Source organism: Strix aluco, chromosome 1, assembly GCF_031877795.1.
Source record: "Strix aluco isolate bStrAlu1 chromosome 1, bStrAlu1.hap1, whole genome shotgun sequence".
NCBI lineage: Eukaryota > Metazoa > Chordata > Aves > Strigiformes > Strigidae > Strix > Strix aluco.
Genome location: NC_133931.1, coordinates 78,007,854 through 78,029,707, shown reverse-complemented (window position 1 = coordinate 78,029,707; position 21,854 = coordinate 78,007,854). Strand labels below are relative to the sequence as shown.

Sequence of the window (21,854 nt, the reverse complement as noted above, 5' to 3'; positions counted from 1 at the left end):
TCTGTCCCATTCCGGAACATTGAACTAATGAGAAGGGAGCTCCTGACATCTGGCTAGGTTCACGCAAAGACTGAAACACAGCAAAATAGATTCAATGGCTGAAAACCAAGAACACCAAGTACTTGACAATCACCTGGTTAAGGTGCATGAGTTATCTACCTGCACAGAAGTATTCATTCCTGGAATCAGAGACCCTACACAAGCAGCCAAGATCTGTTGCTCTTAGACACTCACAGTAGCCACAGACTGGAAAATTTTTAAGAGATGGTGAGAAACACAAAATATTTTTAGGATAGTAAAATTGCGCCCTGTAAATCACTCTATTTTTCTTTGCCTATCTTTTTTATATACTCCAATATACTTTATTTTGTTTTAGCATTTTAAATCTTCCTAGGGCTTTATTTTTAGGATATTATCACAGTTCCCGTAACTTCTCTAAAATCCTTAGTGAAGCATGACTAATATTTTTCCTCATTGGTGGTTACCAGTCATGTAGATGTGGGAAAAACTCCTGTCTGATGCTCACAAAGTCATGCATAACATTCACGTGATCCCCAGCAATGTCAGGCCTTATAAAACTTCAGCCACACAGTCCCCTGTGGGAAGTTCCCTTAGAAATTGTACAGAAACTGGGACAATAATCTCCTCTGAACAGAATTTCCATCATTTATATATCTGTGATACAAGGTCAGATATGGCTTTTAATCTTCAAGCAGTTTGACTTAACTCATGGGATTCCACAACTGTAAACCCTTTCTCTCTACTGCATCACTTTAATATTTGAAGAGCAAAATCCTTTTGAAGTTAGGATGCTTTTAGTTCTGCCTTTGCTTATCAAGGGACCTCATTAGTGTCAGTCTTCTAAGTTATCAACAGGCAAAGAGAAGCTCCACATGACTGTACTCTATTTTTTGGCACACTGCATTGTACATTCGTTATATAACTAAGATGCTTCCTAACTTGAACAAATACCATTACAGAATCTTTACATTGACGCAGTCGCATTCAAAACGGAAGTTAAAGCCTTGCATGCTGACTCAAAATTCTTAGCTCAAACAAGACGGGGGAGCACGTTGTTTCCTCTGTGCTTTCACATGAGTTAGAGTCTAACACAAAAAGCAAACAGCAGAAGTAGAGAGTGGCCAAGTCTGTGGAGGGGAAGGTCCAAATTCACATTCCTTTTACCACCCCATCCTGCCTTGTGGACTCTCAGAAGTGCAAAAAGAAAGGACTGATCAGTTGCATACCTTGAAATGGAATCTAGTTTTGTACAACTGCCCTCAGCCCCCAGCTGGTCTCAGCTGTGACAGTCACTGCCCTCTAGCAGTTCTTCACAAGAAACTCTCATGTCTTTAGTCAGACATCCATGTTTCTTAGGATACTGTTTACAAGTAATTACCAAAAACCCTGCACGGGCAGTACTTCATCTAGTTCCTGACCCCCACCAAAGCAAAGACTTCTCAGAGTCAATAGGTTATTGAAATAAAGAGTGATGCAATCATAAATTCACATAGATAGAAAATATTTAAAAGACTTGGATCTGATCTGTTTTAATGCAGGAACTCAAATATATTTTATTACAGAAGGGATGAGTCTCTTACACCTTGCTTTGTAACATCAGGTAAAGGTAAATGTGAAGAAATACTACCACTAGTAACTGAAAAAGTAATGTTCTCTATCCTCTCCAAAATTCCATTTTCACCAAAAAGAGACCAGACCCATTTCCTTTCATGCCTTAAACCCTCTAGTGGTGGCCTACACTTTCATAGCCAGCCTGAACCCCCCTATCCAGCCTCACATTTCTCATACCACTTTATGCCACATCATCACATCTCTTTCCCATCATGGTTCTATGTGCCCTGAAACAGCCCACTGACACTCCACAGCAATTAAATCACTCTATATCAAGGTCTCAATGAACCCAAAAGTCTGTGAGGTTGTACCTTGCTGGGAGGAGAGGCTGCTGTCAGGGCCCTGATAGGTCTTAATGGCCCCAATCAGCCTCACCTGAGGCCTCCACTCACACACCCTTTCCACAGGGCCCAGGAGAATTATTTAAGCTTAGTCCTGGGCTGTCAGTGCCTGTCTGATTTCTGTTGTAGGGGTATTGATCTCCAGCTCAGTTACTGTTGTGCTTGGCCATGAACCCTAAAGCTCTAGCCTGTGATCTGCAGGCTGACTTCCCAGTATGAACTCAGTCCTACCTTGTCACTGTGGTCCTGTTTGATGATCATTGTATTGTTACTATCATTGGCCTTGGTTACTGTCATTGGACCTGACCTGCAGATTGACATTTTGGCTTGACCTTGGGCCTGCCTCATTGCCATGCATTTACCTGAGGATCTGGACTCCTGGCTAAACTTAGCAGCCATCTGTTTTCCTTGATCACTTTCTTGGGTACTGTGGGACCTGGCATTGGCTGGAGTGACCCCTGTTCTGCTGACCATGTTTTCATGTCGCTGAGGGGGCAGCTGGGCTTTGCTGTTCCCTGACAGGTGGAAGGGTTGGTTTGTGGAAGGTGGAAATCTCACTTGCATCACTCTGATATAATGTACTCTGAATGTACAGTTCCTGATTTTTACCTGATTTCAGGTTGTTTGGGGTTTTTTTTCAGGTTTTTACCTGATTCACTTCCTCGTCCCATCACTGCCATCCTCAATTATGTTCCTTTCCTCCAAACTACTGGAAACTAACTTCTAGTATGGTACGTCTGCAAATCTTATGTTTATTCAGTCAAGCTATTTATGAATATGCTGACTAGGTTCCTACTTGAGGAAAAATTTCTGTAGCACCTTGCATGATACATCTCTTCCAATTTGATGTTAAACCATTAATATATCTTTCCAATAAGCTATGTCTATCTTTCAATTCCCCACCTTAATGTTGTATTTTTTCCTCAGCTTCATCTTGACAGCATCATGGAAGATTTCTATTAAAGTCATAACATGTACTATCATACAGAAGAAGAGCTAGCTTATTCTGAAATAATTCATTACTGAAAATGCCATGTTGTTATTTTCCATTGTGTTACTTTCGAGTTGCTTACAAAGCTGTTTATCAGTTCCAGCAGCTTTTTGGGATCCAAACTCAGATTGTCTGGTGACAGCTCACCTGTGTATACCACCTCTCCCCTGCCAAAAAAAAAAAAAAAAAGCAGCTATATCTAGTCTTCCAGAACCTCATTCTCATTCATCCATTCAACAGCGCTCAGAGATAACTGGACTGATACTCTTGGACCAAATCCTCAAACTATCAATCAGAAGCTGAATTTCATTTGTTTATGCCTAGTTGAAATCATCCAAGTACCTTCTAACCTGTTCACTTTCTATTCTAGTCAGAGCCTTTGTTAGCTATATTAACCCAAGTTAAACTTTTTGTTGGAGACTAACACAGAAGAGATCTTAAACACACTGGCCTTCTTAACATTATTTCTTATTAGTTTTTCGCTTGCCTTTACCTTATTCTCTAGCTCTGACTTAGCTTTTCTGACTCTGTTGGTAACCTCTTGTGCTTATTCTTTCTTCTCATCTTTAGTAATTTGATTAATTTTATGCTTTTTGTAGGATTTCTGCTTCCCTATGTTCTTTTATGTCTTGCTATAAAACCGCCTTTTCTGGGGCTTCAGACTTCATATCTGACAGTGATGGCTGATGGTCAACAGCAAGCCAAGGGTGCAAGGAATTAAAGTGAAATGGCACTAGTCTGGTGAAACATTTTTTGCAACAACTCTATTCCTTGGGCATTTAAACATCCCACAGAAGACCAGTCCACAGCTTCAGTGTAAGCCCAGTGCTTTCCTAAAAGCAACCTTTTTAAAAACTTGGAAGTAAGTGTTAGAAATATTCAGACCTGAGTTTAAGAGGAAATCACAAGTTTTCATTTTTTAAAAAACTCCATATTTTATAAAAGTATCTTAGAATGCAGAAAAGCAGGATATTTTCTTCCTTGTCTTTAAAAAACTCCCTTTTACTTATTTATGTTTAAACTGAAAGTTCAGACTACTTGGATATCTTTCAGTTTATAAAAATTGCTTATCTTCTGTTCAGACTTCATTTATTCCATGAATTCCCCAGTTGTGAATCATCAAAATCCTTTCCTAGATAGTTTTTACACAGAAACAAAATGTAATCAATGAATAATTATTACTCATAGGGTGTTACATGCTTCAGTGTTATGACTTGTGGTTTTTTTCTTTTTTGTTTGTTGGTTTAGAGCTGAGCCTAACAGTACAACCTGGCCATTTACAAGTAATGCTCAGAATATCTGGTGGTACTAGAGGTGCTACAAGTTCTTTAAAACAATCTACTGCCTTATCCTTTCCTCCTTTGGGTTAAACATTGCTCTGCATGAGAGATGTTTATACTTTGTTCTGGCTAGATAAACTTTCTATAACAAAGGCTCAACATTAAGATCTAGCTAATGTTTGCTACAATACTTATCGCAGATTAAGGTGTGGCTACACACAGTGCTGATTAAACAGCTCTTCAAAATGTACCCAAAGTTTTCTGGGAGCCTACATACAATATATACCACACAATTCTGACTAGTACTTGTACTTTGATAAGGGAGACATACCACTTGCACAAACAATGTGGGGGTTTGCAATTTTTTTCCTGGATTGACCTTTTTTCCATTGTTATAAAGAATATGTAATAGCTATGTATACAGATATTTTAACACTTTTGGAAAATTATAATACCTCTAGTAATGCTATCTTTTCCTATGTTCTGCCCATTTCTCCATAGTGGCCTGGGTATCAAGTACAGCACTCACTGTCATTACTGAAATTCAGTATCCAAGTGCCAAGGTAGGGTTAAACGGCTATTCTTTCTCCCAAACAGGCTTGTAGTGCCTAATACGGGTCCTAAACCTGAAATCAATAATGATTGATCCGCAGCAGGGACATTATGCTTTTGTCTTCAATTTTTATGACTGAGGCTATTGAAACAACTCATTTAGCAAAACTGACACTGGAAACAAATGAGAGGCTTAGACCAGATAAAGGAAGAGAAAAAACAAAAGACCTTTTTTTTAAACTGGGACGCCTTGTGTAAGGAGTTGTGAAATTGAATACAGGATAACTAATATCTGAATGATAATTATGACCTCAGTTACACATTTATAGTACAGGAGAGCAGGTTTACACCTCTTTCAAACAATAATTTTTAGTATATTAATTATGCAAAAGGTTATATGCAAATGGAATTTCAATTCCTAAAATGTCATTTGGGGAACTAAATAATGACTTCTTCGCAAATGTCAAATTACTAAAAAAAACCACCACATTTTTCAGAAACCTTCTACTAACCAAGTCACTTAATCAGATAAAGATACTGGTTCAGGAAAAAAAGTCTCTCAACTGCTAGTTACAAATAGATAATGACTAGCAAAATATGCTGCTTTTCCTACACCAAATGTTTTTGACTATTTGTGCATTCATTAAAAGAATGACCATTTGGAAGAAGTAGTGATGTGAGAAGAAAATATCGTACTTTTGACTTCACAGTCTACTGTAACACCAAAGTATTCAATAGAAATGCTCACTAGACAATATCTAAGAGTCAGTTCTGGTTTTCTTTATTCCATATCACCGTAGAGCAGATATTGCATATATTTACAGAATTATAAATCAGTAAACTAAGTAGTCTTGTGGAAGTTTTCATCTTCACTGCCTATGTGTAGTGTTGTTTACAGAGTTCTTGAATTTTTCTTGAACTTTAACCTTCCATGTGTGTATTGACAATGGCGATTATCTAGATTATGGTATGAGTGCGAAGGGGCACAAAGAAGAGTGAAATAAAATCATCCAACATTTATACCATTGCTCTTTGTTCTTAAACAACAAAAGGCAGAAGAATCTCTGTTGAAAGGTTTCTGTGTAGAAGTTTTCAGAGACTTTTTCACATTCATGTCAAACCAATAGGAAGAGGGATATTTTGCTATTTTTATGTATGTGATTTGATTTTAATGGATAAGGTTCAGAATTTCAGAATCTGAACTACGTGTATACAGGAAGCATTATTTGTCTCATCTGGTACATCATCTCATTCATTTATTTTAAAGAAACTTAGAAAGGAAACCTGCTAAACAGAAAGATATCACTCAAACTGTCAACAGCAATGTATTTGTTTAATATTTCTTTTCCTGTGTTAGTTTATCTACCAAATTTCAGATTAAAAATGTCATTTGTTTTGTAATGTGATTATATTTGGATTAACTGTAATATGACTCAAGTATCAGAAGTTACTGACTCAAGTATCACAGTTATAGATATACAAAGGGGCTCTCAAAATATCACATAATCTACTTCCTATTTTTTAGCAGATCAAGTGTGTCTAAATAATTTGTGCAGATACTTGTCTAACTTTTTCTTATTAATTTACGGTGAAAGAGATTCCAAAACTTTTCTATAGTCCTAGTACGAGCTAGTTGTACTATCTTAATAATGAGTTTTACCTCTATCTAATCTTAGTTTTTCCCCAGTAACTTGATTTCCTCTGATCATTTCCTAAGGGAATATTTAGACCCTTATGAAAACCATAGTTTCCATAACCCCAGAGGAAGTCTTCTGTGATCTCTCTCCTTGCCATGTCCTCTCCCAACAAATGAACAAATCCAGTTTCTTTTGTCTTGTTGGTCTCGCACCTGAGGTACATTTGTGTGAAAAAGAGTTTTAAATTTAGGCATGGTACTTCATCTCATCTTCTCCCAACACAGAACAGACCAGAAGATAGGTGGGTTCTGAGGCCACTGTAATTTTCAACCTTGGAGGAATTGTTCTGAAAGGCAGAGAAGCCCCCCAGTCAGACCAGCGACATACATTTGTGCCTCTGGAGCTCTAAGACCAGCGCTAAAATGGTGATGAGTGAGACTTCTAGCAGAATTTTGGCACTAGCATGCCTTCATGGCACTTGCCTGGCTGGAATCAGGAGTGCTGATACAGAGGTTTGTTGACATCGACTATGAGAGGGAGAGGACCCCAAAAGTCTCTGAAAGTGTTGATTTTCCCTGGTGGAGGTCTTTTGGGATGTCCAGCAATGAGAACCTCAGAGCAGTGCTAGAGACTACAGTCTTTACTGGACTCTTCTAGGTAGTGATTCTGGGAATAAGGGTGTCCACACATGTGCCAAGCTCAGAGACATAGTGTTTCTGAGGTTTAACACTTCCCTCTTAGATCAGAGACTTAAGATATAACTGGTGTAAACTGATTAAGGTATTTGTTGATTAATGAATACAATACAAGGAAATTGGCAAAGAACGGCAAAATTGTCAATAATCAAATTAGCTAAATAGCATACTGCTAACATTAATTCATGATTACAATTGTGCAGGCTATTATGTACTGCTATGAAGCTGTTAACTATTGTTCTTAAATCTAGTGAATCAGATAAAAAGACCCTATTGAATTAAAGTTCTGTAAGTATGAAGGTGCAAGTCTATTTCTCCCCACACAAAGTCAGATAGCCATATACCTGACAGAGAACCCAGTCGGTTGTCCCAGTGAACTTGGTATTTGCTGATCAGATTCACTATCATTTGTAGGCATCCACATACTACTGTCAGAGAGTTGCCCTATATTTGTCTTCTGATGATTTCATCCCTTATACTCCATTTTTTTCTGAATTAGATGGACCTTTACACATCCCTCGCATCTCTTTAATGGTTGGACTAGGTGATCTTCAAGGTCTTTTCCAACCTAGATGATTCTGTGATTCTTCTTCTCCATGCAAACTCCTCCCGAATTAACAACCTGTCCCTAATTACTTCTCTTTTTTTTTCATATTGGTTCCAGTTTTGCTGCATTCATACTCAAATTTAACATTTCTGGGGTAGATATCACCATTGCAACCAATAACAATAGGAAATGAGGAAAGATACTACTACTACTACTACTGCTACTACTGCTACTATTACTACTACTACTAAAAGTGGAAGGTGATAACAGAAAGATTCAGTAGGGCATGGCAAAAGAAGGTAGGTTAGGTAAAGATGAGAAAGGATTTTGAAACAGAAGATGGGTGGATAGGTGAGAAAGGAGCGATGAATTTGTAAAGAATTGAAGGCTGGAACTCCTCAGTAAATATGAAGGTACATGTGATATTTGATCCTTTATATTGCCTGAAAATCATTTCAAGTGTTGCATGAGCTCTTGGTGGTTAAATGGTTGGTATGCTCTGGAGTAGTTCAACTCAATGTGATCAACATATTGGTTTGGATTTTTATCCCTCTTTAAGACATGGAGACTGCTTGGTAAGCACTTGGAGACAATCTTCCAATTCTAGGTTGCTCTGAAAGGCACCTAGTTTGGGTCTATGAAAACTGCACTCTGAACAGAACCAATGCAAGTTAAGTGAGGACTACTGGGTGATTTGTTTAAAGAACATTCTCCTGGTCTGAGCCAAAATGCTAATGTAGATCAGGTTCCATCAGTTCAAACCACTAGCATCCTGATCAGAGCATCTAACCAGGGATCTCTTCTGAAGACAAAAGTCTTTGATCAAGATGCAAGAGTTCCTAACATCAGCAACGCTTAGCAAGAAGATAGAATGAAAATAATGACTGTTCCACTCTGGATGGCTGCCTGTGGGTTTGAGCTGAATGTATATCTCCTTATTTTTGCAAGCAAGGATATAAAGGAGAATGCATTATCATGTGATAGACTGTAGTGTTAGAAATAGGGGTAGAAAAAAGATTAGGAAACTCTAGCATGCATAATGAGAGCTTTGCCCTGAGGAAGTGGATAATCAAACATTAAAACCTAAAATTTCCTTTCATGCTATCATAAATTCTATGTGCACGTTTATTTCCACTTAAAAAAGATACCTCCTTTTTTCCTGTTTTTCCTGAGTTTCCTTCTTGATCAGAGAACACATACATGAAGATTTCCTTACTTATCCCTTTGTTTAACATTTATATTGTATGGTTTTATTAGCACAATCCTATCCTCAGAGTGCCTCTTTCAACTTCAGCTTTCTGAAGACCTTCCAGAAAACCTCATCTACCATATTAGAAGAGATGCCAAGTACATAGTCTTCATAATGCCTGTGAAACTCTTTTTGTTGCATGAGCACTGTACAAGGATTTCCTGTCTGCTCATAAGTAAAAGTGGGAGTGAGTGAAAGTAACTGGAGCAAGAGTCACTGGATGGTTTTATGGGGCAACTTCTAGGTGTGCTTAGCACACTCTTCATGTCCCAAGGAATATACAACCTCAGTAGTCAAGACACAAAGAATGATCAGATTGAAATTAAGAGATGAGATAACAAGCAGAGATGTACATATTATTATCATTTTATTATCATCATATTATACAGTTGATTATGACCCTGTGCACAAAATACATGCCCATTCAACATACATCTGCAGTAGAAAGCTCTAAGATCCCAGAATAACTATGAATGATTCTGTGGTGGTTTGACCTTGGCTAAATGCCAGGTACCCACCAAGTCGCTCTATCACTTCCCCCCCCTCCGTTTTTTTCTCAACAGGTCAAAAAGGGGGAAAGAAAATAAGATAGGAAAACAAAACAACCCTTGTGGGTAAAACAAAAGCAGTTTTAATGTAAGCAAAGAAAGGTCTGTGCATGGAAGCAAAAAGAAAACAGATTTATTCTCTACTTCCCATGAACAAGTGATGTCAGGACTTCTCAGGAAGCAGGGCTCCAATACGTGTAGTGGTTGCCTCGGAGGACCAAGGGTGACCCCACCCCCTTCCTCCTTTCTCCCAGCTTTATACTGAGCAGACGTCATATGGTATGGAATATCCCTTTGGTCAGTTCGGGTCAGCTGTCCTGGTTGTGTCCCCTCCCAAGATCTTGCCCACCCCGTCCCACTGTGGGGGGGAAATGTCGGAAAGAGCCTTGGTGCTGTGTAAGCACTACTCAGCAGTAGCCACAACACCAGTGTGCTATCAACACCCTGCCAGCTCCCAACATAAAACACAGCACCATGAGGGCTGCTACAGGGGAAAACCAATTCCGGCTCAGCCAGACCCAGTAGAGATTCTCATTATTCTGGATAAGCTGTAAAGACACACTGAATCTTAAACACCTTAAAATGTCTCAAGCTGAAAGGTGGGTGAAATAGAGGCCAGCATAGCTGCATGCTTTGTATTATGCTGGATTGAACTAGGAGTGCTTCACAACCAAGAAAATCTCCCTGCCAATGAACAAGAAAGTAACAGGGAAGCTTCTTATAGATGTTTTTTGAACATAACTCTGAGCAGGTCAGCTAAAACAAAAGTGCTCACGTGAACTGTGTAGAACATATGCTCAACATGAAGTACATAGTTTTATAGATAAGCTTGTGAATGAGTAGGTGCAAAGGCCTGTGCAACACATACCAAGCTAGGAATTCCAGGTGTTCTGCAACATGGAGGTGCTCAGTTCACACCAACTGGGAGTAGCCATTGATAGGATAGACATGAGCTGTTTGGACCAATTGCTAGAAGAGGAATTGCTCCCTCAAGGAGGTCATAAGGACATAATAGATGTAGTCTTTGCTTATACTGCGGGCTTCTGAAGTGCTAAGGCTTGGATAATAGGCCTAAGCCAGAGTTGACCTATAGATGAATCCTGTATATTTTATAACTGATAACCATTGTGCTAATAGGTATTATACTAAGTTATAGCAAACCACCTATTTTGATGTTAAAGTTGGAAGTATTGAAGCCTGAGCAACAGGCCCTGAACCAAAACTGCTAACCCAGTATGTAATCATTAGTGAAACGTACATAGAAGTTGTAGCTTAAACATCATAAAACATGTCTATCTTGAATGTATCCTTCTTTGTGTGGGTGAGCAAGATAACAGGGCCACAGAGACAGTTGTCTGGCCCTGTGACCTGGTGTGTGACCTTGCTCATAAATCAACTAGATAAGCAGGGAAGCTCCCTTAGCTTCTCCCTTGAGCCCTGGCCAGGCTCTGGGGGAACCTAATGTGAGATGGAAACCAGATATTTCCACTTAAAACAAAGGTGCCAGCTATTCTGGCTAGCTGATTTTTAGGTATATAAGGCTGGACCCACTCACAGTGACTTTGGAAGCCTCACCTACGGGTGGACGCACCGCGTAGGATTTCCCACTTGCAGGGACAGGCTCTCCAAATCCTCGCTGTAACCGGGGCTCCCCAGCGACTGCGGATCTGGATGATGGTAATGTATGCAAGTGGTGATGTATCTTTCTTAATCACTATTTTCTCTCTCAGGTAGTAATGATTTGATGCATTACCCTGTATTTTCCTATTTGTTTAAGTGCACTATTCTGTCTTTTCTTACTGTATGTTTTCTGTATTATTCTGTTATATTATTTAGCTATTTCTAGTAAAATATGCCTGCTCTTTTCACTCTGGTGTCTGAGTTTAATTGATATCCCTAATCAGCAAAGCAGCTTCATATTACTCATCCTGTTCCTGCTCTTCTCTCCACTGTCTGTTACTTTTTTTGGTTGGTTAGGTGTTTTTTTCCACTCTGAGCAACATCTTATCATATAAGTCCCTTGTTGCCCAGTCTCTTCCATCCTGGCCTCCGTTTGTCTCTGCACCCAGGCTACCTCTTCTCCCTAGGTTATTTCTGTGTGTTTTGTTTGGTTTGGTTTTTTTTTTTTCCCCGTATTACTTTTCTCATTCTCTTTCTCCAGCCCACATCCATTTCTTCCTCATTCTCTCCATATTTTCTGCCTTACATCTTGCTCATTTAAGAACTCCTGCTCTCCTTAATTAAGAACTAGAAACTCTAGGGTGAAGAGAGATCAGTTGTAGGGAGGGTGGAGTCACTCTCCCATCCCCTCTCCTGGAATTAAGAAATTCCCCTTCCAGGAATTAAGTGCAATTGCAGAGAAATGGTGGGCAATACTAGTTTACATTTTGCTACAACTTTGTTGATGCTGTTGGTTGTATGCTTTTTACTTATTGTGTAGCTTAGAAACTTGAATCATACTGCTAAGTATAGAGAAATCAAAGCTATGGATTCTGACAAGAAGAAATATGTTTTTTCAATACCTAAACAGAGCAATAAAGAATAAGGTGCAAATATTGATTTCATATATTGCTATCATTCTTTACTTAAACATGTTCACTGAGACAGTGATGTCGGTGGTCAATGGCATTACAGTGATACAATGGTTATTGCTGTACCCTGGACTGTAGCTGACCTGGGACTGATATAACCATTAACATGCCTTGAAATAAAATCATTAGATATATATCCAGAGCTAAATTTAGACAATGATGTTTATGAGCAAGTTTGAGGAATAAGTCTTGTAGAAGGACAGTTTAGTAGACTTTTCCTTATGATCCAATAAACTGCTACTGCATTTTACCACAAAATGATATCTTGGAGCACAGATATGTAGCAGAAAATAAATATACCATACGTCAGGATCCAACCCAGCAGTAGATCTTTACCTCTTCTGGTCTAGGTTTTACTTCTATTTTTTCCTCTTTTTTCACACTGAAATGAGAAGCATGTTTGCACTAGGTAATTAAGAATCCAATACTTGGATTCTTAATCCTCCAGCAGGAGGGAAGAATGTGGTTGTTGTTCCGAACTATAACAGAGATAAGAGCTAGGTTTTTATGCCAGGGACACAGATGCCCATGTTAGGTTTATACTCTGTAATTTTCTTTGCCACATGGCACATTGTACACAGTTATTCTTGAGATGCCCTCATTTTTCCAATGGTAAAATCTGCATTCATTGGACATACATAAAGTGGGCTGTACAAATGATCACAAAATTTTGTTCTGCAGTCCAAACGGCTTCTCCCTAGCACATCATAGGTAAATACTGTAACACTTAAACAATACAGTTTCCCCACGTTCACTTTAAAATTTCAGATCATGGATTGAGGAACAAAAGGTGAATATGAAATAGATTTAACACAATGAATATGAAAAGATGCCATACCCAGAAAACTCTCTGCTGGGAGAACAACATAAACAGTCAACACAAGTTGTAACATTATAGCACTGCTTATAACTAACTGTTCCCAGGTGTTTTTACATCACAGTTAATTAATCACTTCTGCATAGTATTTCATGATTAACAAAGAGCTCTTTGAGATGCTTGGTAATAGCTCTCAGTATGTAAAATAGGAATAGCAGTTCCTTCTTAAACCTCTGCGTTTTTAGAGAAGTGCACCAAAAAAAAGTTGTCAGAAAGGGCTAGAAAGTGTCAGAAAGCTTTCATCAGTCTAATGGAGCCCGTGAAGGATGGCTAAACACAAGATAATGGTGTACTTGCAAGCCTTCATCTTTAATGATGCTGAAATTTGAGATCATTTTATTTGTACACTTGGAAAAGTGGTATAAGAGTCCTCAGAGTCAGTACTGTCAATACTGCTCTATCTCTTTAAGCTAAAGGGTTTTGTTCTTTCAAAGTTGTTACACAGTGCTGTTAGGCTGAAAGCAAGGCATATTCAATGCAATTCATACAGGAACAAAATAGACAAGTGTGCGATGCTGAGGACTCTCGCTGCAGAATTGTCAAGAATGCAGGGCTGATGAAAAGACTGGAACCAATTGCGCAGTCTGGGGCTGGGCTTGTAAATCTGTGTGGGGGCAGAGAATATGTGTGGAAGGGAGTCGGTAACAGAAGTCTGACCCTGAAAGAGACTCACAGAGTGAGGGACAGGGACTCAGGGAGAGACTGTGGCTGAGCTCTGAACTGAGAAGATCTGGAGGGGAAGAAAATAATTAGAAGCTTCTGAGGAAGAAAAAGAGGATGAAGACTTTTAAGATATGGTCTGGGTCTCATATATCCTCATATAAGGATATGTTGCTGGGCAACAACGTTGGAAATAAAAGTGGAAGGAGGATTAGAAAGCAAGGACAAAAGGCAAGGTACCCAGGAATGTCACAGTGCTCTCAGGTGCTGCTGCTGGTGTCCCCCACTGGGGGGTCTCTGCATAGTCCCTTTATGTTATCTTTGGGTTTTATTGGTTGCTCCATCCAACTGGGATTAATTAATTTAACGGGCATGCTTTTCTTCTAGGCTGATACTACTCTAGATAGGTGATGTCTTCCCATTTTAGTCCAAGTCAAGCAATTTTACAACATTTGATGACATGGTGTTAAGCAGACTATTCTGACAGAGGACATGTGGTCTCCTCCACAAGGTGGGATGGGAAGCAACCACTATGGTACCAGAAATGGCATGGCTCAAACAAAGATAAAGCTCCTTCTCCTGTAGAAATCCTTGTTGGCAGAGGCAGTTAAATGTGACTGTGACCTGTGTGTTAGACAGAAGAAGCAATAAGGTGGTGCTTTCCAGATTGGGCTGCTGATGGCATGCTTTCCAAGAAATGAAAAGTTTTGTAGGATAAATTTTCTTGGACTGTATCAAACCACATGTGTAGTAAGGTTATGCAGTTTGAAGGATCAGACAGTATCTATCCTGAAGTAAAATTCTTGAACCACAGGTAGCATAAGCACCAGCTGCTCTGGTAAATTGATCTGCTTTCATTGTACCGTTTCCCACTATTCATACAGGCAGTATGTCCAAACTTTCTGGGCATCTCCTATAATCCCCTCATTTATAGAAGTCCTGAGCATTCATAGCTTCAACTGAAGTTAATGACGCTTGTGTATATGTTATTATATATTCATGTCTGTTGTGTATAGTACATATATATAAAAACAGTGCTGCATAATAAAAATGTTCTGATATTTGGGCAAAAAAGCTCAACTGAATATGCAACATTATTGAATACTTTTGAAAAGCAGAATTTGTAACATTTGTACCTTTTTAACAAAAGTAGAAAAGAAGGGAAGATTTATTCCTTTGTTTTCTTTCTTCTTTGTGTAGTATTATATAAAAAGCTGAATAGAAGCATTTAGTTATGACCTCTAAGAGACTTGTAGAGATGTTACTCTCCATTTAGGCCTCAAGGAGGGCTTATGCAGAGATGAAATTTGTGATTCAGTCTGTCCTTACTGAGGTCATCATTCTATTCTTGAGAGAGAAGATGACCTCATAATCTACCTTCTTGATCTCTTCCCTGTCCCATTTAAGTGCAGTTTGAAACTAGTGCAAGACAAAACTTTTCCATGAGTACATATTTTTCAAATATTGGCTTATACAATTAATATCCATTATTAACTGGAGGTTCTTGTGCACAAAGTCCTCATATTCCATGCATGCAGAGGCCACCACTGGAAAAGTGGCTAGGTAGGGGTAAAAGTGTCTTGGTAGGGGTTGGCTCTCTTGAGGGATGCCTGGCAGAGAGATCTAGATCGATTGAAGCATTGGGCAATGATTAATGGGATGAAATTTAACAAGTCAAAATGATGGATTCTGCACCTTGGATGGAGTAAAGAAGTACAAATTGGGAGAGGAGTGGCTGGAGAGCAGCCCTGCAGAAAGGGGTCTGGGGGTGCTGGTGACAGCAGGCTCAGTATGAGCCAGCAGTGTATGCCCTGGCAGCCAAGAGGGCAAACCACATCCTGGGGTGCATCCAACACAGCACAACCAGCCGGTCAGAAGAGGTGATTATCCCACTGTATTCAGCACTGGTGCAGCCTCACCTTGGGTACTGTGTGTGGTTCTGGGCCCCACAATTTAAGCAGGATGTGAAGGGCCCTGAATGAGCCCAGAGGAGGGCAAAAATCTGGTGACAGGGCTGAAAGAAATGTCCTATGAGGAGTGGCTGAGGACTTTGGGCTCGTCCAGTCTGGAGAAAAGGAGGCTGAGGGGCAACGTCATTGCTCTCTACAGCTTCCTGAGGAGGAGAAGCAGAGGGGAAGGTGCTGAGCTCTTCTTCCTGGGATCCAGTGACAGGATGTGTGGGAATGGTTCAAAACTGTGCCAAGGGAGGTTTGGACTGGACAGTAGGAAATGTTTCTTTACCAAGAGGGTGTTCAAACACTGGAACAGGCTTCCTAGAGAGGTGGTCAGTGCCCAAAGCCTGTCAGTGTTTAAGAGGCATTTGGACAATGACCTTAACAACATGCTTTAACTTGGTCAGCCCTGAATTGGTCAGTTGGACTAGATGATCATTGCAGGTCGCTTCCAACTCTTCTCTTCTCTTCTCTTCTCTTCTCTTCTCTTCTCTTCTCTTCTCTTCTCTTCTCTTCTCTTCTCTTCTCTTCTCTTCTCTTCTCTTCTCTTCTCTTCTCTTCTCTTCTCTTCTCTTCTCTTCTCTTCTCTTCTCTTCTCTTCTCTTCTCTTCTCTTCTCTTCTCTTCTCTTCTCTTCTCTTCTCTTCTCTTCTCTTCTCTTCTCTTCTCTTCTCTTCTCTTCTCTTCTCTTCTCTTCTCTTCTCTTCTCTTCTCTTCTCTTCCTCTGTATGCAAAGATAGCCTACACAAAAACCAGGGCTTTATACTTGGAATTGTTGTTCTTTGGGATTTTGGGCAGAAATAGTTGACCAAATGAGAAAAAATGGAGAAATAAAAGAGAGTCAAAATGCCCCATATTTGTAAATGAGCACTTCATCTGAAATTGGAACAATAATTACCTGTCTAGTTTTACATACTCTGAAATCAAACCAATGGAAGAACAAAGAGTATAAGGCAGAATATAGCTGTAGGTCCCAAGTCCTCTTTTTCAACCTCCAAATAATATTCTGCAGAAGACAAAAACCTCACTGAAAAGGTTGATTTTAACACCTGGAACAAAAATATTTTAAGTATTGGCACATGAAAAAATAAAAATTCTTTTTCCTTCTTTCATGTGAACTTTGAAAACAATTTTTTGGTTTTGTGGACTCTTTCTTTTTTGTTCTTACTCATGGATATTTTCATTTTGGTATAATTCAGTCAGATTTAGAAAAAGCTCAACATTTTTCCAGATTCTTGTCCTGCTGTTTTCTCTGAAAATCCTATTTATTTTTAGTGACTTTTAGTCTACTGTGAACAAATACGGAAGAAAATAAATACACTGACTGAAAGTAGACTAAAAAGGACCAGATGAAGGTAGAGTATGGCCACTAATCCACAGGCAGTATTTTCCTGAAAGAAGTATACTTCCTGTAGATAGAGAAAGCTGTAGCAAGAAGTCATTAAAATGCTCCTAAATATTGATGTGAGGAAATGAAGCAGCAAGGGGATAAGGAGACTGGCTTTAAAGTGTAAGCTTGAAGCAAAAAGACAACTATGACTCACACAGCTGTGCTGTCCTCAATGAATTTAGCACTGTAATCAACAGTATATACACTTGTCTCCTTTCAATCAGGTAAAACAGAAAAGGTTTAGTCACATTTTCTATTCATCTGCTTTTCAAATTCTGTAAGATCAGTATGTCCCACAGTTATTTTAGATTCAGTAGTACTTCCTTTCAGTTCATATTAAAGTAGATTCCCAGTGACTGCATTTTGGGAATGTATTTTCTGCCTTGTCTGGGCTTCTGTGTGTAACTTTTAATTAAAATGTACAGAGTAGCTGGTTAAAATCCTACACTCCGTCTACATAGCTGTATTATTAATACATAAATATAAATAATAGTAATGCATGTTTTAATCCTAATTTCCTAAGGAAGTTTATTTGAGTGAGTTTTCAGTTTCTTGTTCAGCCCTAAAAGCTTTTGATTCCTTCTTAAACTTGATTTGGCAGGACGGTAGAGGTACCAAAGACAGGCAGGTGCTGGAAGCATTGTGAACCCTGAGGAGGAGTGAGAGGAGAGGAACTGGAAACTGAGCTGGCCTCTGCTCCTCTGTGGCAGAGTCCCCAGCAGGCACCCAACAGCCAAGAATGTTGCTTTGTGCTTTTCTGCTGGCCAAGGACAATGGAGAGGCCTGAGAGCACTGTCAGGGCAGCAGGCAGCAGCACTGCCAGTGAAGGGAGTGGAGAAGATGGCAGGCACGGTGGTGAGGGTGCTGTCTGGCAGGACAGGAGAGGGATGCTGCATGCTAACTGTGGGATATCGCAGGGGATGGGATGCATTTCTGCAGGAAAATAGGCTTTGGTTGATATGTCACTTAAAGGACAAATATGTTTAAAAACTTTTGTTTGACAGAAAATAAGAAGTTACATTTTATTTTAATGAAATCGCTGAAAAGCTATATAAATATCTGTGGTTTTCCTTGTTTTGTATTGACTAGTCTTCTTTCTCTAATCAAAATAGAAACATAAATAGGAGCTTGAATGAGTAATTTGTCATTTTGCTTGAAAAATTATTCCTAACCCTTTGATTTTTATTATTCTTTTTTTTTTTTTTTTTAACCAACTTAATATCTGTTTTGTTTCTTGTCATTTCATTGATGATACACTGGTGAAAAATTACTACAGGATACCTGCCATATCAGTTCTAATGAGGTATCAACGGGTTGATTTCTGCTTCCAAATTTGTTTGAAAGTGTGTATGTTAATAAAACATTTACAGTTGCTGATTGGTCCACGATTCCATATTGAGGTTCATGCAGAGGTTCCTTGCCAACAGTGTAAATATTTGAATATTATAAATATTGCATCTGATTCTTACTCATTGCCTGTACTGGGATACAATCAGCAGGATTGTTTGGATCCAGGTCAGAGCTTGTTAAAGTGTATTAGCTTTCACACTCTAAATCACATTACCAGTATAAATAACACATTTGTATGCTGCAAGGCATAAAGTAGGAAACAAACTTTGGATGTTTTGGTACCTCAGTTACTACTTTACTGTTTTGTAGTAATAGGGCAAGTAAATCCTCTTGAGTTAATGAATGCTTAAAATTAAGGCTCTAGAATAGTATTTAGAAGACTTGTTTCCACTCTTGTATTTGCCACAGCTTCTGCATTTGACCTTTGGGCAAGATCATTAGGGCTTTCCTCTGTGCATTTAATTCACTGTCTGCGAAGTGGTGATAATGTTACATACGGCTAGTAGGAGGTAAAAGCATTCATGCTCATAATGAATTGAAATACCATAGTAATATAAGACAGGGGAGGGTAAGCAAACATGTAGAGGTGTTTTGCTCCCAAAGTGTCTTGTCTTTTTCCCTGGTTCTGCTTGAAACACAGCTATTTTCCTTCCCTACCAGAACTAGTATTTCGGGGATCAGTATGAGTGTGCTTCTGGCCAAAATCCCCCAGTAAATACATAGAGCCATCTCTAGTCTAACTCTTGCTCCAGGCAGCACTGACTTCAAAGCTAGATCAAGCTGCTCAGGAGTTTATCCAGGCATGTTTTGAAAATCTCCAAGGATGGAGATTTCCCCATCCTCTCTGGGCAACTTGTGCCACTGCTCAGACATTCTTGTGAAGGTGAATCTTTTCCTTCTGTCCACCTGGAATTTTTCTTTTTCTGTCTCCATATTACAGAATCACAGAATCACAGAATTGTTTAGGTTGGAAAAGACCTTGAAGATCACCCAGTCCAACCATCAACCCAACATTAACAGTTCCCAACTACACCATGTCCCTCAGCGCTAAGTCGACCCTACTCTTAAACACCTCCAGGGATGGGGACTCCACCACCTCCCTGGGCAGCCCATTCCAACGCCTAACAACCTGTTCTGTAATACGTATTGTGGTATTGTCTCTAAATAAAGATTTTAGAGATTTAGAGAGTACTGAAAAGTATTGTCTCTGCTCCTTTCTTTGTGTACCTCTGAGAAGTGTCTGAATCTGTTTTCTCTACAACACCCCTTTGAGTAGAACACAGTAATCAGATCCTCCCGTGCCTTCTCTTCTTTTTTAAGCTATCCATTTAGGCTTTTAGAGCAATTGAGGAGGACATGTGGCATGCTTTTAGGTTTGGCAACGTTTTAGTTTTGATGAAATAAACTGCATTTAAATTGAACAGCAATTTAAAATTATCTGCAAACAACAGGTTTTTTCCAAAGTCTTGAAAGAAGTAACCCCATTGTGAATTCTCATTTTTAAAAAGTGATGTATCTTAATTTCACTCACATCAGAATCACATCAGTTTCTCAGATGTACAGTACTTAGTACTTTGGGTGGTTACATTAGCATTAGATTTTTATATTCAAGAATCAAAGTATGAAAATTCTACTCAGTGTTTAAAAATAATCTCAAGAAAGGGAGTGTCAAAACTGATGGCCAGCAAAGTGACATCAGTGAGGCCTTACACTAAGCTGACTTGCTAGCATGGAGCTTAGAGAATAGGTAGACCATGACAAAATTCTCTCATACTTTTCCACCTCTTCTTTGGTAATAGAATAGGCACAATTGAGGGACACAAAGCCTCATGAATTCATAGCCAAGTTTACAGTAACCCTTGAAAACTTATTTCCAAAACCTTTCACCTCAAACTTGTGTTTTCCTGAGGTAGCTAATTACTGTTGCACCTTGTCTCCATTGAGACTATTTTCATTAATGCTAGTTAAACAATTTTTTGTATATATTTAACAATATAAGATAGGTGTGAAATTGTACTGGTTTTGGCTGGGGTAGAGTTAATTTTCTTCATAGTAGCTAGTATGGGGCTATGTTTTGGATTTGTGCTGGAAACAGTGTTGGTAACACAGGGATGTTTTAGTTACTGCTGAGCAGTGCTTACACAGCATCAAGGCCTTTTCTGCTCCTCACCCCACCCCACCAGCGAGTAGGCTGGGGGTGCACAAGAAGTTGGGAGGGGACACAGGCAGGACAGCTGACCCCAACTGACCAAAGGGATATTCCATACCATATGATGTCATGCTCAGCATATAGAGCTGGGGGAAGAAGAAGGAAGGGGGAACATTCAGAGTGATAGTGCTTGTCTTCCCAAGTCACCATTACTTGTAATGAAGCCCTGCTGTCCTGGAGATGGCTGAGCACCTGCCTGCCAATAGGAAGAGGTGAATGAATTCCTTCTTTTGCTTTGTTTTTGTGCACAGTTTTTGCTTTACCTATTAAACTGTTTTTACCTCAAACCACAAGTTTTCTGACTTTTAGCCTTGCAATTCTTCCCCCTAATCCACCAGGGGAGAGTGAGCGAGTGGCTGTGTGGGGCTTAGCTGCTGGCTGGGGTTAAACCACAACAGAAATGTAGAGCCTAGAGGAAGACAGTCAGTCACCAAACATAAAGAAAATTTTCACCTTATACTGATTCAAGGGCTTCTTAATAGGCTACAGAAGTACAGACATGTCACCTAGTCTGCCAAAACAGCATCTGTAACCCTTAAGAAACAAAGCAGTCCTTAATTTAATGAGATGCATATCTGCTATCTCTTCAATAATAGAAGAAACTTTACTTTTGTAGAAAAAGACTGAAAAAACTCGTCAGGAGTACTGGAGAGAGACTGCTTATAAAGCTAGGGTGCTCTACAGCTAAGACATTCCTTCTGATGCAGCCTAAAATGTAAGAAGATAACATGTATGATGAAACACCTACAGCTGTTTGGGTGAATACAGGAGGTAAGACAGCCACTTTTCTGCATAAGAAAATTAAACGTGGTCTTTTTCTTTCATTTCTTCAGGTGTGTCATATATAAATACTCATGACTTCCTGGTCTACTGCAGTTGTTTTAAATAAATCATTTCAACCTCTTCTTATCATTTTAATGTTAGTGTAGTTTGAGCTGGATGGCCTTGCACGTTCAGTGGCTAACTTCAAGCTATTCTCCATCTAGGCATGATGGAGCTGACAGTTGCAGTTCTGGACAAAGAATGCTTAGAGGGCAGTAAGCACGGACCACATCGTTTGACATCTCTGTGGAATAGCATTTGCACATGGGCATCACATAAATTACAGTAACAAGAATATTGATAAAAGCCCAGTATTTTAGTGTCGTTGTTGATTCACACATAGCAAGACCAATGAAGGTATTCTGTGCTTCTGCGTAACAGATAACCTGTCTCCTTTTCACTTCTTGGCAGATAAATCATTCCTAAACAAAGAATGCATCATCATAGAAAAGCTGGTGTGTTTTTTGTCATTCTGCTTGCATGCCTGCCTGTAGTAGATTGTTTTTAGAAAAAGAGGTCTGCCTCAGCCATT

General features: G+C 39.3%; 1 long non-coding RNA gene across 1 annotated transcript; it reads left to right on the top strand.

The window, feature by feature from the left end:
- The first annotated feature begins 11,040 nt into the window (after nucleotides 1-11,040).
- LOC141933391 (uncharacterized) lies at nucleotides 11,041-19,489 on the top strand. Its single transcript, XR_012626077.1, has 2 exons — nucleotides 11,041-11,149; nucleotides 19,232-19,489. It is a non-coding gene; the product is annotated as an uncharacterized LOC141933391 (long non-coding RNA).
- Nucleotides 19,490-21,854: the final 2,365 nt, after the last annotated feature.